Raw genomic sequence first — 13,208 nt, forward strand, 5'->3', positions numbered from 1 at the left:
TTTGACTAGGGTTTTTTACTTGCCTCTCTCTTTCTTTTTTTCTCTCTCTGTGTGATAGCAGAGTCATCCTTTGGATCTATCTCCATTTTTTAGCAAAGCTTTGACCATAGCAATTCAAAATCAAAGATGAAATCTCGTTTTTATTTACCCTCTAATTTCCCCTCTGCCAAAACGTGTCTTGAGGATTTGTAACGTTTGAAATTCAAACGATTTTGACTGAAATTGGAACCAGAATCCCACTCAAATGCCAAGTCTTATCCCTAACTCGTCCTTATAAATACCAGCCATTAGAAGCTTTCCGGATCATGGTTCTTGGCTGTCTCAAATCCTAATACTACTGTTCTCTTGCTTTTACTCCCAAAAAGCTTTCGCTTACTTTAGTCTCCGCTAATTTTGTGCAATAAAAAAAAGAGGCGATATTCTGTTGTTTCGGAGTTTGGCGGCCATTCGAGGTAATCGGAAATAGTAAACCTGTCCGACGACGCCCCATTCACTGTTCAGAAAAAGGTAGTGCAATAGGAGCCATGAAGAGTCTCAATGCGAGACTCAACGCCGTCGCGACCACAGCCACCCGTAGTCTATCAGCATTGCATTATCTTCATATCGCTGCATTAAAATTGCAGCCAAATGATAAAATCATATGAACAATTGTTGTATATTTTAAGTATTTATTTCATTGGTTGTCGGATCCTTTACTTTAGGTTTATTTTTTTTTAATCTTTATTAAGAGCCTATAACATTTGGAGTCGCCGTTTAAGTTTTAAACTAATTTTTTATCACATAAGCGCTTAAGGATATGCACAACCGTTTATACTAATGATGCCCGTATATTATTAGTTTAATGGTTTCCTTAAACTGCTCATCTATTTTTATAAGAAATATGTTTTACTCCAAATGTTTAGAATAGTATCTTGATCAGAATCTTTAAATATTCTTGAACAGTAAATCCTTTTACAATTTATTCCAAGTTTGAAGTGTGAATATGTCAAGTATTTTTTAACTCCTTATTAGTTTATCATTGTCAAGTTCAAGAAGAAAGTTTAGAAGTTTGAATTCGCTAACGGATCCGTCTCGCTTTCCTCGTGCAATTCAATTGGTTTTCCTTAATGCACCATTCAAAGACGTTTTGATGAATCTATCTTTACAATCAAAGATTAGCTACGGTTATACATTTACTGTGAGTTGTTTTCTTCAAGTACTTACAAAATGCTAAATCCCTTTTAATAATAAATTTAATTAACCTAAGTCTGGTCGGTTAACCGTTTTGTTATAGATTTTTAAAGGATACTTTAAAAAAAACTTTTTTTTTAAAAATATTTAGAACCCTTACCTAGAATATTTAGGTTAAGTAGACCATTAACAGAATTATACTTTATTAATTTACTTTAATCAATTTAGGTGTCCTAATTCAATTTAGAAGTAATTAGGTGGCGACTCCTTAACTCTTTTAATTAACCCCGGAATTACCAATATGGTATACTATAATTTGATCCAGTTAAAATGGGGTATAACATGGTTTAAACGCACCTGTGCTTGGCCAGCCGCATATGCGAGCCACGAGCCGCAGAAGCGGACCAACAAGGGAAGGCCAGTGACCACAGAAGTGGGCCAGAGACCGTACTTGCCAAGGCGCAGGTGCGAAGGCAGCCATCACAGGAGCCGACAGCTTCACAGATGCGCACATTTTGCCACTGGTGCGGGTCCGTAGGCGCGATCATTTGAGTACAGAAGCGAGAGGAGGCAGCCTGGCATTGGTCCGCACCTGCGTGATTTGTCCGTAAAAGCGGAACCGCATGTGCGAAAATCGCAGAAGGCAAAATACTTTATTTAATATGGGACTTAGGAATTTTTGCTCATTTCTTACACTTCTTGGGGGCGATTTTGGAGCTGGTTAGAGAGAGATTTTAATAAATCACTTTGAGGTAAGTCATTTCTACACAATGTAAGTAAAATACATAGTTTATGGGTAGATTTAACATATAAATTAGTGAAAATCATGGTTTTAGGTGGAAACCTAGGTTTTTGATAAAGATGGGATTTAACCATGAAATTTGTTATGGAATTTAGTAAAAATCATATATTTGAATTCATGAAGCTATGGGTAACAATTTTCTTCAAAAATTTCCGAAACACGGGCACGTGGGCCTGGGGAGTGAATTTTAGGAATTCCTCAATTAGGGTTGGAAAATCACTTTAATAGTTAGGATATGAATTTTGAACATGTATTGACTATTTTATATAACATTTTGACTAGTTTCGAATCGTTTGGCACCGAGTTGAGGGTTTATGTCATGACCCAAAAGGTCATCACTTTATTTACAAGTAAATTATGTGTTCCGAGGCCTTAAAAGCTTGATTTATCTCACCTCGATTTGCGTGTGCGATCCGAGCATATATCTGGAACGCTTTTATGTGAAAATTTGATGAAAAAGCTAATTTGGCCTATAAAATTGAATTTTAGTTGACTTCGGTTAACATTTTGGGTAAACGAACTCGGACCCGTGATTTGATGGTCCCGGAGGGTCCGTAAAAAAATATGGGACTTGGGCATATGCTCGGAATTGAATTCCGAGGTCTCAAGCCCGAGAAATGAATTTTTGAAGAAAATTGCTTAACTGAAATTTTAAAAGTTTTTGAAAATTTAAATGTATTTGAAATTGATGGTATCATGCCCGTATTTTGATTCTGGAGCCCGGTACAGGTATGGTATTTAGGTCAAGCCTGTAAAAATTTGGTAAAAAACGGATTTGATATAATGTGAATCGGACCCTCAGTTGTTAAAATTTGAACTTAAGAGTTCTTGAGATTCTTCTTTGATTTTGATGCTAAATTCGTTGTTAAAGGTGTTAATTTGGCGATTTGATCACACGAGTAAGTCCATATGATGTTTTTGAGTTAGTATGCATGTTTGGTTTGGAGCCCCGAGGGCTCGGGAGAGTTTCAGAAGGTATTACACTTAGGAAAAGTTGCAGAAATGCTGCTTCTGATGCATAGACATTCTGTGCTTCGCGATCGTGAAACCTTTCCGCGATCGCGAAAGGGAAATTGGGGCGGGGGTAAACATTTTCTATGCAAACGTGAAGTAAGGGACGCGAACGCGGAGCACTGGGGGGATGCTCTACGCAAACGCGACCCTTGTCCCGCGAACGCGTAGTGTAAAATGGAGGTTGGTCTGGGATGTTATAGTTCTTCTACGCGAACGCATACATAGGTCCGCAAACGCGAAGGTCAGGGGGCCAACACTTCGCGAACGCGTAGGAGAACTCCCGATTGCGTAAGTCCACATCTGGAAGCTCTTCGCGATCGCGACAGTGTTCACGCGATCGCGATGAACACAGTCGCCCAACTCTTTTAAACGGTAGCACAAACGGGATTAAGTCATTTTTTCACATCTTCTTCCCCAAAATCAAAACCTAGGCGATTTTTGAAGAGCAAAATCAACACCAAATCATAGGTATGTGTTCCTAAACCCATCTCCTTCATTTTCTATCAACACACATTAGATTTCTAGGCCTAAATATTGTTTTTCCATGGTAGAATTTAGGATTTTGGGTACAGTGTGGGCTTTGAATAATTGGAATTTAGACCTTATTTTGGGGTTGAATTTCGAAACTAATTGCATATTCTGGCTCATGGGTGAATGGGTGATCGCGTTTTGGTCTGATCCTCGAGTTTTGACCAAGCGGGCCTGAGGTCAATTTTTAACTTTTTGGGAAAAATGATAGAAAACCTATAATTAAGCATTGGGTATGAATTCTTTAGTATTTATTGATGTTGTTAAATTAATTTGGGCTAGATACAATTGAATTGGAGGCGAATTCTAAAGGAAAAGCGGTGTTTGAGGCTTGAGTTGGCCGTGGAAGTTCTAGGTAAGTGTTTGGCCTAACCTTAGCTTGAGGGAATAGGTATTGTGCTTTAATTGCTATGTGCTAGTGTAGTGTACGACGTATAGGTGTGGTGACGAGTATCTATACATCGTTTTCAGGCATACTCGTGAATCTTAACTTGTAATCGTTGTGTTCTTAGTAAGTACTTTAAAAGCCTACTTTGTTTTTCTCCGTGTTGGGCAAGAATTGTGATTATTCTCGTGGTAGTTGTTTATTGTTGAGAATTGGTTCCAGTTGAGGTTTCATCTGTGAAGTTAAATGTTGGTACAAGTTTGGTTATAACTGATTCCTTTGCCGGGACGTATTTAATTCTTACTGTTGGTTCCCTTGCCAGGATATGTTTATTCTCATTGTTGATTCCCTTGCCGGGATATTGTTGTTTCCTTATTATTCCATTGTCGGGACTCTTTTATGATTGATGTTGAATTGTATATTGGAATGGGGTTGCACGCTGCAACAATATTATATGGGATCGGGTTGCACGCCGCAACATAGAGTAATAAGGGAGGACAAGAGGGGTCGGGTTGCATGCCGCAATAGTGATATATGATTGGATTGAGTTGCACGCCGTAACAGTGATATATGATTGGATCGGATTGCACGCCGCAATAGTGATATATGCTTGGATCGGGTTGTATACCGCAACAATGTTATATTATTCGGATCAGGTTGCACGCCGCAACAATAAATAATAAAAGTAAATACTGATTTGTTACTGTTTCCTTATGCTTACTGAAGCGAACTTTTAAATGTTCTTTATGCTTTTCTCCTGAGTTACTGTTGGTACTTGATATTCCCCCGCAGCATATTTCCCCTTCCCATGCTTAACTACTAGTTTCCTTTATTATTTCTAACCGTATATGCTTTAACTGCACAGGTTTATTTGGTAGTCTTGTCCTAGCCTCGTCACTACTTCGTCGAGGTTAGGCTCGATACTTACCAGCACATTGGGTCAGTTGTGCTGATACTACACTCTACACGGTGTGCAGATCCCGGTACTGGAGCATACGGACCTTAGCTAGGGGTTGCTACCTTCAGTCCATCAAGAGACCCGAGGTAGACTAGGCTTCCGTAAGCCTTGGCGTCCCCTCCCTATCTAGTTTCTTTCTGTTCTTTTATATTCCAAAGACAGACATGTACTTTCTTGTTCAGACTTTATTTGTAGTTTTCTTAGATAGTCCGTGAGATTGTGATACCAGTTCTGGGTGGTTAATGTTATAGATTCGTATTGGTATTGGCTTAATTGTTACATTTCATTCTTTCGCTTATTTAATTTTCCGCTATTCATAAAATAATTTAGATCGTGACAAGTTGGTATCAGAGCTCTAGGTTTCTTAGGTCTCACAATTTACGGACAAGCTTGGTAGAGTCTGAGGGATCGGCACGAAGACGTTTGTGCTTATCCCCCAGAGGCTACAGAGTTAGGAACAGTTTCATTTCTATTCATCTCTGTCATGTGGTTTGGTTTCTCAATGCTAATTGGAATTCTACTTTGTTCTTTCATAGATGGCGAGAACACGTGCTTCTTCATCCACTGATCAGCAGCCCGAGCCCCCAGCAGCAGTCCTCACGAAGGGGCAGAGGACGAGGCCAAGATCGTGTTAGGGGCCGAGGCAAGGGCAGAGCTTAGCCTAGAGCAGCAGCGACAGCGCCTCAGGTAGAGTTTGATGATGAGGTTTCGGCCCAGACAGTTCCGGTAGGCCCAACTCAGGTCCTAGAGGGGTTCATTGTTACCCCGTACTCTAGGATGCTCTGGTACGTCTAGTGGGCCTTATGGAGAGTGTCACCCGGCGGGCTTACTTCTTGTAGCACCAGCCATCTCTCAAGCTGGGGGAGGAGCACAGACTCCTGCTACCCCCACTCTGGAGCAGATGGCTCCCCAATTTCAGACTCCAGTAGCTCAGCCAGTTGGAGCAGTTCAGTCGGGTGTGGTAGCTCAGACCGGTGATGGAGAAGCTATGTCTGCCGATGCTTTGTGGAGATTGGACAGGTTCACCAAGATTTTCACTATTACTTATGGTGGTACTTCTTCAGAGGATCCTAAGATTATTTAGACAACTTTCATGAGGTTCTTCGGAACATGGGGATAGTGGAGACCAATGGGGTCGACTTTGCTGCTTTTCGTCTGTCAGGTTCTGCCAAGACTTGATGGAGGGATTATTGTTTGGCTAAGCCAGCTGGGTCGTCTGCCTTGACTTGGGATCAGTTCTCTCAACTATTTTTGGAAAAGTTTCTTCCTATCACTCAGAGGGAGGACTATCAGAGGAAGTTTGAGCGTCTCTAGTAGGGTTTTATGACCGTCACTTAGTACGAGACCAGATTCATTACTTTGGTCCGTCATGCTGTTATCATACTTCCTACCAAGAGAGAGAGAGAATGAGGAGGTTCATTGAGGGACTTGCTCAATGGATTCGATTGTAGATGGCTAAGGAGATTGGGAACGAGATTTCTTTTCAGGATGCGGCCAATGTGGCCAGGAGAGTTGAGATGGTTCTATCACAGGGTAGTGGTCAGGGGTTTGATAAGAGGCTCCGTCATTCAGGCAGGTTCAGTGGTGCCTCATTTGGAGGCAGGTTCAGAGCCCCTTCTATTTAGAGCTATTCTCATGTTCAGCCGGCCAACAAGGGTCAATTTCAGTTTCCTCAATTGTAGCACTCAGGTGGATGCTTTGAGTGCGGTGAGTATAGTCATATCCGGAGGGCTTGTCCGAGATTAGTGGGTGTTCAGCCACAACAGCAGGTTCCCGTGCTATGGTTCAGGCACTGGGTGTTCCACTGCCTACTTCGCCAGCTAGGGGTAGAGGTGCTAGAGGTGGAGGTAGAGGTATTAGAGGTGGAGGTCAGGCCGCTAAAGGTGGAGGCCAGCCAGCAGGAGGCCATCACAGGGACGTAGCTCAGAGTGGTGGGGCTTAGTCCCAATGTTATGCTCTTCTAGCCAGGCCCAAGGCTGAGGCCTCCGATGCAGTTATCACAGGTACGGTTTTGGTCTGTAGTAGAGATGATTTAGTTCTATTTGATCCAGGGTCTACATACTCCTATGCTTCATCTTATTTTGCCCTATATCTAGTCATGCCTAGTGATTCTTTGAGTGCTCCTATATATGTGTCTGCACTAGTGGGTGATTCTATTATGGTGGATCGTGTCCATTGTTCATGTATAGTTGTGATTGTGGGTTTTGAGACCCGAGTAGATCTGTTACTTTTGGATATGGTTGATTTTGATGTCATATTGGGGATGGACTGGTTATCACCCTACCACTCTATCTCGAACTGTCATACCAAGACTATGACCTTAGCTTTGTCAGGTTTACCTCACAAGTGGAGAGGGACTCCTGGTTATTCCATTCGTAAGGTTATCTCATATATGAAGGCTCGGCGTATGGTTGAAAAGGGGTGTTTGGCCTATTTGGTATATGTTCGTAATTCTAGTGCCGAGGTTCCTTCTATGGATTCTATGCCTATTATTCGTGAGTTTCCAGAGGTATTTCCTGCAGACCTGCCAGGCATGCCGCCCGATAGGGATATTGACTTTTGCATCTATTTGGCTCCGGGTACTCAACCCATTTCTATTTCGTCATATCGTATGGCCCCTACAGAGTTAAAAGAATTGAAAGAACAGTTGCAAGACTTGCTTGATAAAGGTTTCATTAGACCTAGTGTCTCGCCTTAGGGTGCGTCGGTGTTGTTTGTTAAGAAGAAGGACAGATCAATGAGGATATGTATAGATTATCGGCAGTTGAACAAGGTCACAATCAAGAATTAGTATCCATTGTCGAGGATTGATGATTTGTTTGATCAGCTTCAGGGTTCCAAGGTGTTCTCGAAGATTGATTTGAGATCTGGCTACCATCAGTTGAGGATTAGGGCGTTTGATGTCCCTAAGATAGCTTTTCGCACTCGGTACGGGCATTATGAGTTCTTAGTGATGTCATTTGGGTTGAAAAATGCCCCAACAGTTTTCATAGACTTAATATACCGAGTGTTCAAGCCTTATTTAGATTCGTTCGTGATTGTCTTCATTGATGATATTTTGATTTATTCCCGTAACCAGGAGGAGCATGAGCAACATCTTCGAGACGTTCTTCAGATTTTGAGGGATAGTCAGTTGCATGCCAAGTTTTCAAAGTGTGAGTTTTGGTTGAGTTTGGTTGCATTCTTGGGTCACGTTGTAATAGCAGAGGGTATTCAGGCCTCTGGTGGATCCTCAGAAGATTGCGGCAGTCAAGGACTGGCCTAGATCCACATCAACTACAGAGATCCGGAGTTTCTTGGGTTTGGCGGGTTATTACCGTCAGTTTGTGGAGGGGTTTTCATCTATTGCAGCCCCGATGACCAGGTTGACCCAGAAGGGTGCCTAGTTCAGGTGGTCGGATGAGTGTGAGGGGAGCTTTTAGAAGCTCAAGACAACTTTGACTACTACGCCAGTGTTGGTTTTGCCCACAGGTTCGGGGCCATATACAGTATATTGTGATGCATCGCGTATTGGACTTTGGTGCGGTGTTGATGCAGAATGGCAAGGTTATTGCATATGTTTCGCGACAGTTGAAGATCCACGATAAAAATTATCCAGTTCATGATTTGGAGTTAACAACTATTGTTCACGCGCTGAAGATTTGTAGGCATTATTTATATGGCATGTCATGTGAGGTGTTCACAGATCACAAGAGTTTGCAATACTTGTTCAAACTGAAGGAGCTAAATTTGAGGCAGAAGAGGTGGTTGGATCTGTTGAAAGACAATGATATCATCTAGGAATGGCCAATGTGGTGGCCGATGCATTGAGTAGGAAGTCAGCCAGTATGGGAAGCCTTGCATATATTCTAGTCGGTGAGAGACCACTTGCTTTGGATGTTCAGGCTTTGGCCAATCAGTTCGTGAGGTTGGATGTCTTTGAAACCAACCGTGTGCTAGCTTGCATAGTCGCTGGTTCTTCATTATTTGAGTGTATCCAAGATCGGCAGTATGATGATCCTCATTTGCTTGTCCTTAGAGACACAATGCGGCACGGAGGTGCCAAGCAGGTTACAGTTGGAGATGATGGAGTTCTGAGGATGTAGGGTCATATTTGTGTGCCTAATGTGGATGGACTTTGTGAGTTGATTCTAGAGGAGGCTCATAGTTCTCGGTATTCTATTCACCCGGGCGTCGCTAAGATGTATCAGGACTTGCGACAACATTACTGGTGGAGGCAGATGAAGAAGGATATTGTTACGTATGTGGCTCGGTGTTTGACTGTCAGCATGTAAAGTACGAGCATCAGAGACCTGGTGGTTTGTTTAAGAGGATTGAGCTTCCTGAGTGGAAGTGGGAGCGTATCACTATGGATTTCGTTATTGGACTCTTGCGGACTCAAAAGAAGTTCGATGCGATATGGGTTATTGTTGATAGGTTGACCAAGTCAGCGCATTTCATTCTTATGGCAGTCTCCTATTCTTCCAAGAGGTTAGCTAAGATCTATATCTAGGAGATTGTTCGTTTTCATGGTGTGCCCATGTCAATCATTTCTGAGCGAGGTACGCAGTTTACCTCGCATTTCTGGAGGGCAGTTCAGCGTGAGTTGGGCACACGGGTCGAGTTGAACACAACATTTCATCCCCAAACGAATGGATAGTCCAAGCGTACTATTTAGATTTTGGAGGATATGTTCCGAGCTTGTGTTATGGACTTTGGTGGTTCGTGGGATCAGTTCTTGCCTTTAGCAGAGTTTGCCTACAACAACAACTACCAGTAGAGCATTCAGATGGCTCCCTATGAGGCATTATATGGTAGGAGGTGTAGGACGCTATTTGGATGGTTTGAGCTAGGAGAGGCTCGGTTATTGGGTACAGATTTAGTCCAGGATGCCTTGGACAAGGTGAAGATCACTCAGGATAGGCTTTGAATAGCACAGTCTAGGTAGAAAAGTTATGCCGACCGCAAGGTTCGTGATGTGGCATTTATGGTCGGAGAGCGAGTGTTGCTCTAGGAGTCTCCCATGAAGGGCGTGATGAGATTTGGGAAGAAGGGCAAGCTAAGACCTAGGTTCATTGGTCCTTTTGAGATTCTTGATCGAGTGGGAGAGGTGGCTTACAGAATTGCGTTGCCGCCGAGTTTATCAGCTGTGCACCCAGTGTTTTATGTGTCCATGCTTCAGAAGTATCACGGCAATCCATCCCACGTGTTAGACTTCAGCACTGTCTAGTTGGACAAGGATTTGACCTATGAGGAGGAGCCGGTGGCCATTTTGGACCAGCAGGTTCGCCAGTTGAGATCGAAGAGTTACCCTTCTGTTCGTGTTCAGTGGAGAGGTCAGCCTACCAAGGAAGCTACCTGGGAGTCTAAGTCTGATATGTGAAGCCGTTATCCCCATCTTTTCCCCGACTCAGGTACTTCTTTTCTATGTCCATTCGAGGACTAACGGTTGTTTTAGAGGTGGAGGATGTGATGACACAAAAGGTCATCACTTGATTTACAAGTAAATTATCTGTTTCGAGCCCTTAAAAGCCTCTTTTTATCTCACCTTGATTTGTGTGCGTGGTCCTGGCGTATATCCGGAATGTTTTTATGTGAAAATTTGATGAAAATGCTAATTTGGCCTTTAAAATAATTTAAGTTGACTTCGGTCAATATTTTGGGTGAACGGACCCGGACTCGTAATTTAACGGTCCCGAAGGGTCCGTGGAAAAATATGGGACTTGGGCGTATGCTCGGAATTGAATTCCGAGTTCCCAAGCCCGAGAAATAAATTTTTAAAGAAAATTGTTTAACTGAAATTTTAAGAGTTTTTGAAAATTTAAATGTATTTGAAATTGATGATATCGGTCCTGCATTTTAGTTCCGGAGCCCGGTACATGTCTTATATGGTATTTAGGTCGAGCCTATAAAAATTTAGTAAGAAATGAATTTGATATGATGTGAACCGGACCCTCGGTTGTTAAAATTTGAACTTAAGAGTTCTTGAGATTCTTCTTTGATTTGATGTTAAATTCGCAGTTAAAGGTGTTAATTTGGCGATTTGATCGCACGAGTAAGTCCATATGATGTTTTTGAGTTAGTATGCATGTTTGGTTTGGAGCCCCGAGGGCTCGGGTGAGTTTTGAATAGGTTTTGGAAGGTTTTACACTTAGGAAAAGTTGCAGAAATGCTGTTTTTGATGCACAAACATTCTGTGCTTCGCGATCGCGAAAGGGAAATCGGGGCTGGGGTGAACTTGTTCTATGCGAACGCGAAGTAAGGGATGCGAACGCGGAACACTGGGGGGTTTCTCTACGCGAACGCGACCCTTGTCCCGCGAACGCGTAGTGTAAAATGGAGGATGGTCTGGGATGTTATCGTTCTTCTACGCGAACGCGTACACAAGTTTGCGAACGTGAAGGTCAGGGGGACAATCCTTCGCGAACGCGTAGGAGAACTCACGATCACGTAAGTCCACATCTGGCAACTCTTCACGATCGCGACAGTGTTCACGCGATTGCGATGAACACTGTCGCCCAGCTCTTTTAAACAGTAGCAGAAACGGGATTAAGTCATTTTTTCACATCTTCTTCCCCAAAAACAGAACCTAGGCAATTTTTGAAGAGCAAAATCAACACCAAATCATAGGTATGTATTCCTAAACCCATCTCCTTCATTTTCCATCAACACCCATTAGATTTCTAGGCATAAATATTGTTCTTCCATGGTAGAATTTAGGATTTTGGGTACAATTAGGGCTTTTTGAATAATTGGAATTTAGACCTCATTTTGGGGTCAGATTTCGAAACTAATTGCATATTCGGGCTAGAGGGTGAATGGGAGATCAGGTTTTGGTCCGATCCTCGAGTTTTGACCAAATGGACACGGGGTCGATTTTTGACTTTTTGGAAAAAATGATAGAAAACCTATAATTAAGCATTGTGTATGAATTCTTTAGCATTTATTGATGTTGTTAAATTAATTTGGGCTAGATACAATTGAATTGGAGGCGAATTCTAAAGGAAAAGCGGTGTTTGAGGCTTGAGTTGGCCGTGGAAGTTCGAGGTAAGTGTTTGTCCTAACCTTAGCTTGAGGGAATAAGTATTGTGCTTTAATTGCTATATGCTAGTGTAGTGTAAGATATATAGGTGTGGTTACGAGTATCTATACGTCATTGTCAGGCTTGCCCGTGAGTCTTAAATTGTAATCGTTGTGTTCATAGTAAGTACTACAGATGCCTAAGTTGTTGATTCTCCGTGTTGAGCAAGAATTGTGATTATTCTCGTGGTTGTTGTTTATTGTTGAGTATTGGTTCCAGTTGAGGTTTCATCTGTGAAGTTAAATATTGGTACAAGTTTGGTTATAGCTGATTCCCTTGCCAGGACGTATTTAATTCTTACTGTTGGTTCCCTTGCCGGGATATGTTTATTCTCATTGTTGATTCCCTTGTCGGGATATTGTTGTTTCCTTATTGTTCCCTTGTCGGGACTCTTTTGTGATTGGTGTTGAATTGTATATTGGGATCGGGTTGCATGCCACAATAATATTATATGGGATTGAGTTGCATGTCGTAACATGGAGTAATAAGGGAGGACAGGAGGGGTCAGGTTGCATGCCGCAACAATGATATATGATGGGATCGGGTTGCACGCCGCAACAATGATATATGATTGGATTGGGTTGCACGCCGCAACAGTGATATATGATTGGATCGGGTTGCATGCCGCAACAGTGTTATATGATTTGGATCGGGTTGTACGCCACAACAATAAATAATAAAAGTGAATATTAATGTTATTGTTTCCTTATTCTTACTGAAGCGAACTTTAAAATGTTCTTTATGCTTTTCTCCTGAGTTACTGTTACTACTTGATATTCCCCCGCAGCATGTTTCCCCTTCTCATCCTTAACTGCTAGTTTCCGTTATTATTTCTTGACGTATATACTTTAACTGCACAGGTTTATTTGGTAGTCTTGTCCTAGCCTCGTCACTACTTTGCCGAGGTTAGGCTCGACACTTACCAGTACATGGGGTCGGTTGTGCTGATACTATACTCTGCATTGTGTGCAGATCCCGGTACTGGAGCATACGGACCTTAGCTAGGGGTTGCTACCTTCAGTTCATCAGGAGACCCGTGGTAGACTTGCAGGCGCCCGCAGGCCTTGGTGTCCCCTCCTTATCTAATCTCTTTCTTTTCTTTTATATTCCAAAGATAGATATGTACTTTCTTGTTTAGATTTTATTTGTAGTTTTCTTAGATAGTCTGTGAGATTGTGACACCAGTTCTAGGTGGTTTATGTTATAGATTCGTATTGGTATTGGCTTAATTGTTACATTTAGGGGTGGGCATAAAAGCCGAAAAACTGAATTCCGAACCGGACTAAATTAT

Source organism: Nicotiana sylvestris, chromosome 10 (assembly GCF_000393655.2).
Source record: "Nicotiana sylvestris chromosome 10, ASM39365v2, whole genome shotgun sequence".
In the NCBI taxonomy this organism is placed as follows: domain Eukaryota; kingdom Viridiplantae; phylum Streptophyta; class Magnoliopsida; order Solanales; family Solanaceae; genus Nicotiana; species Nicotiana sylvestris.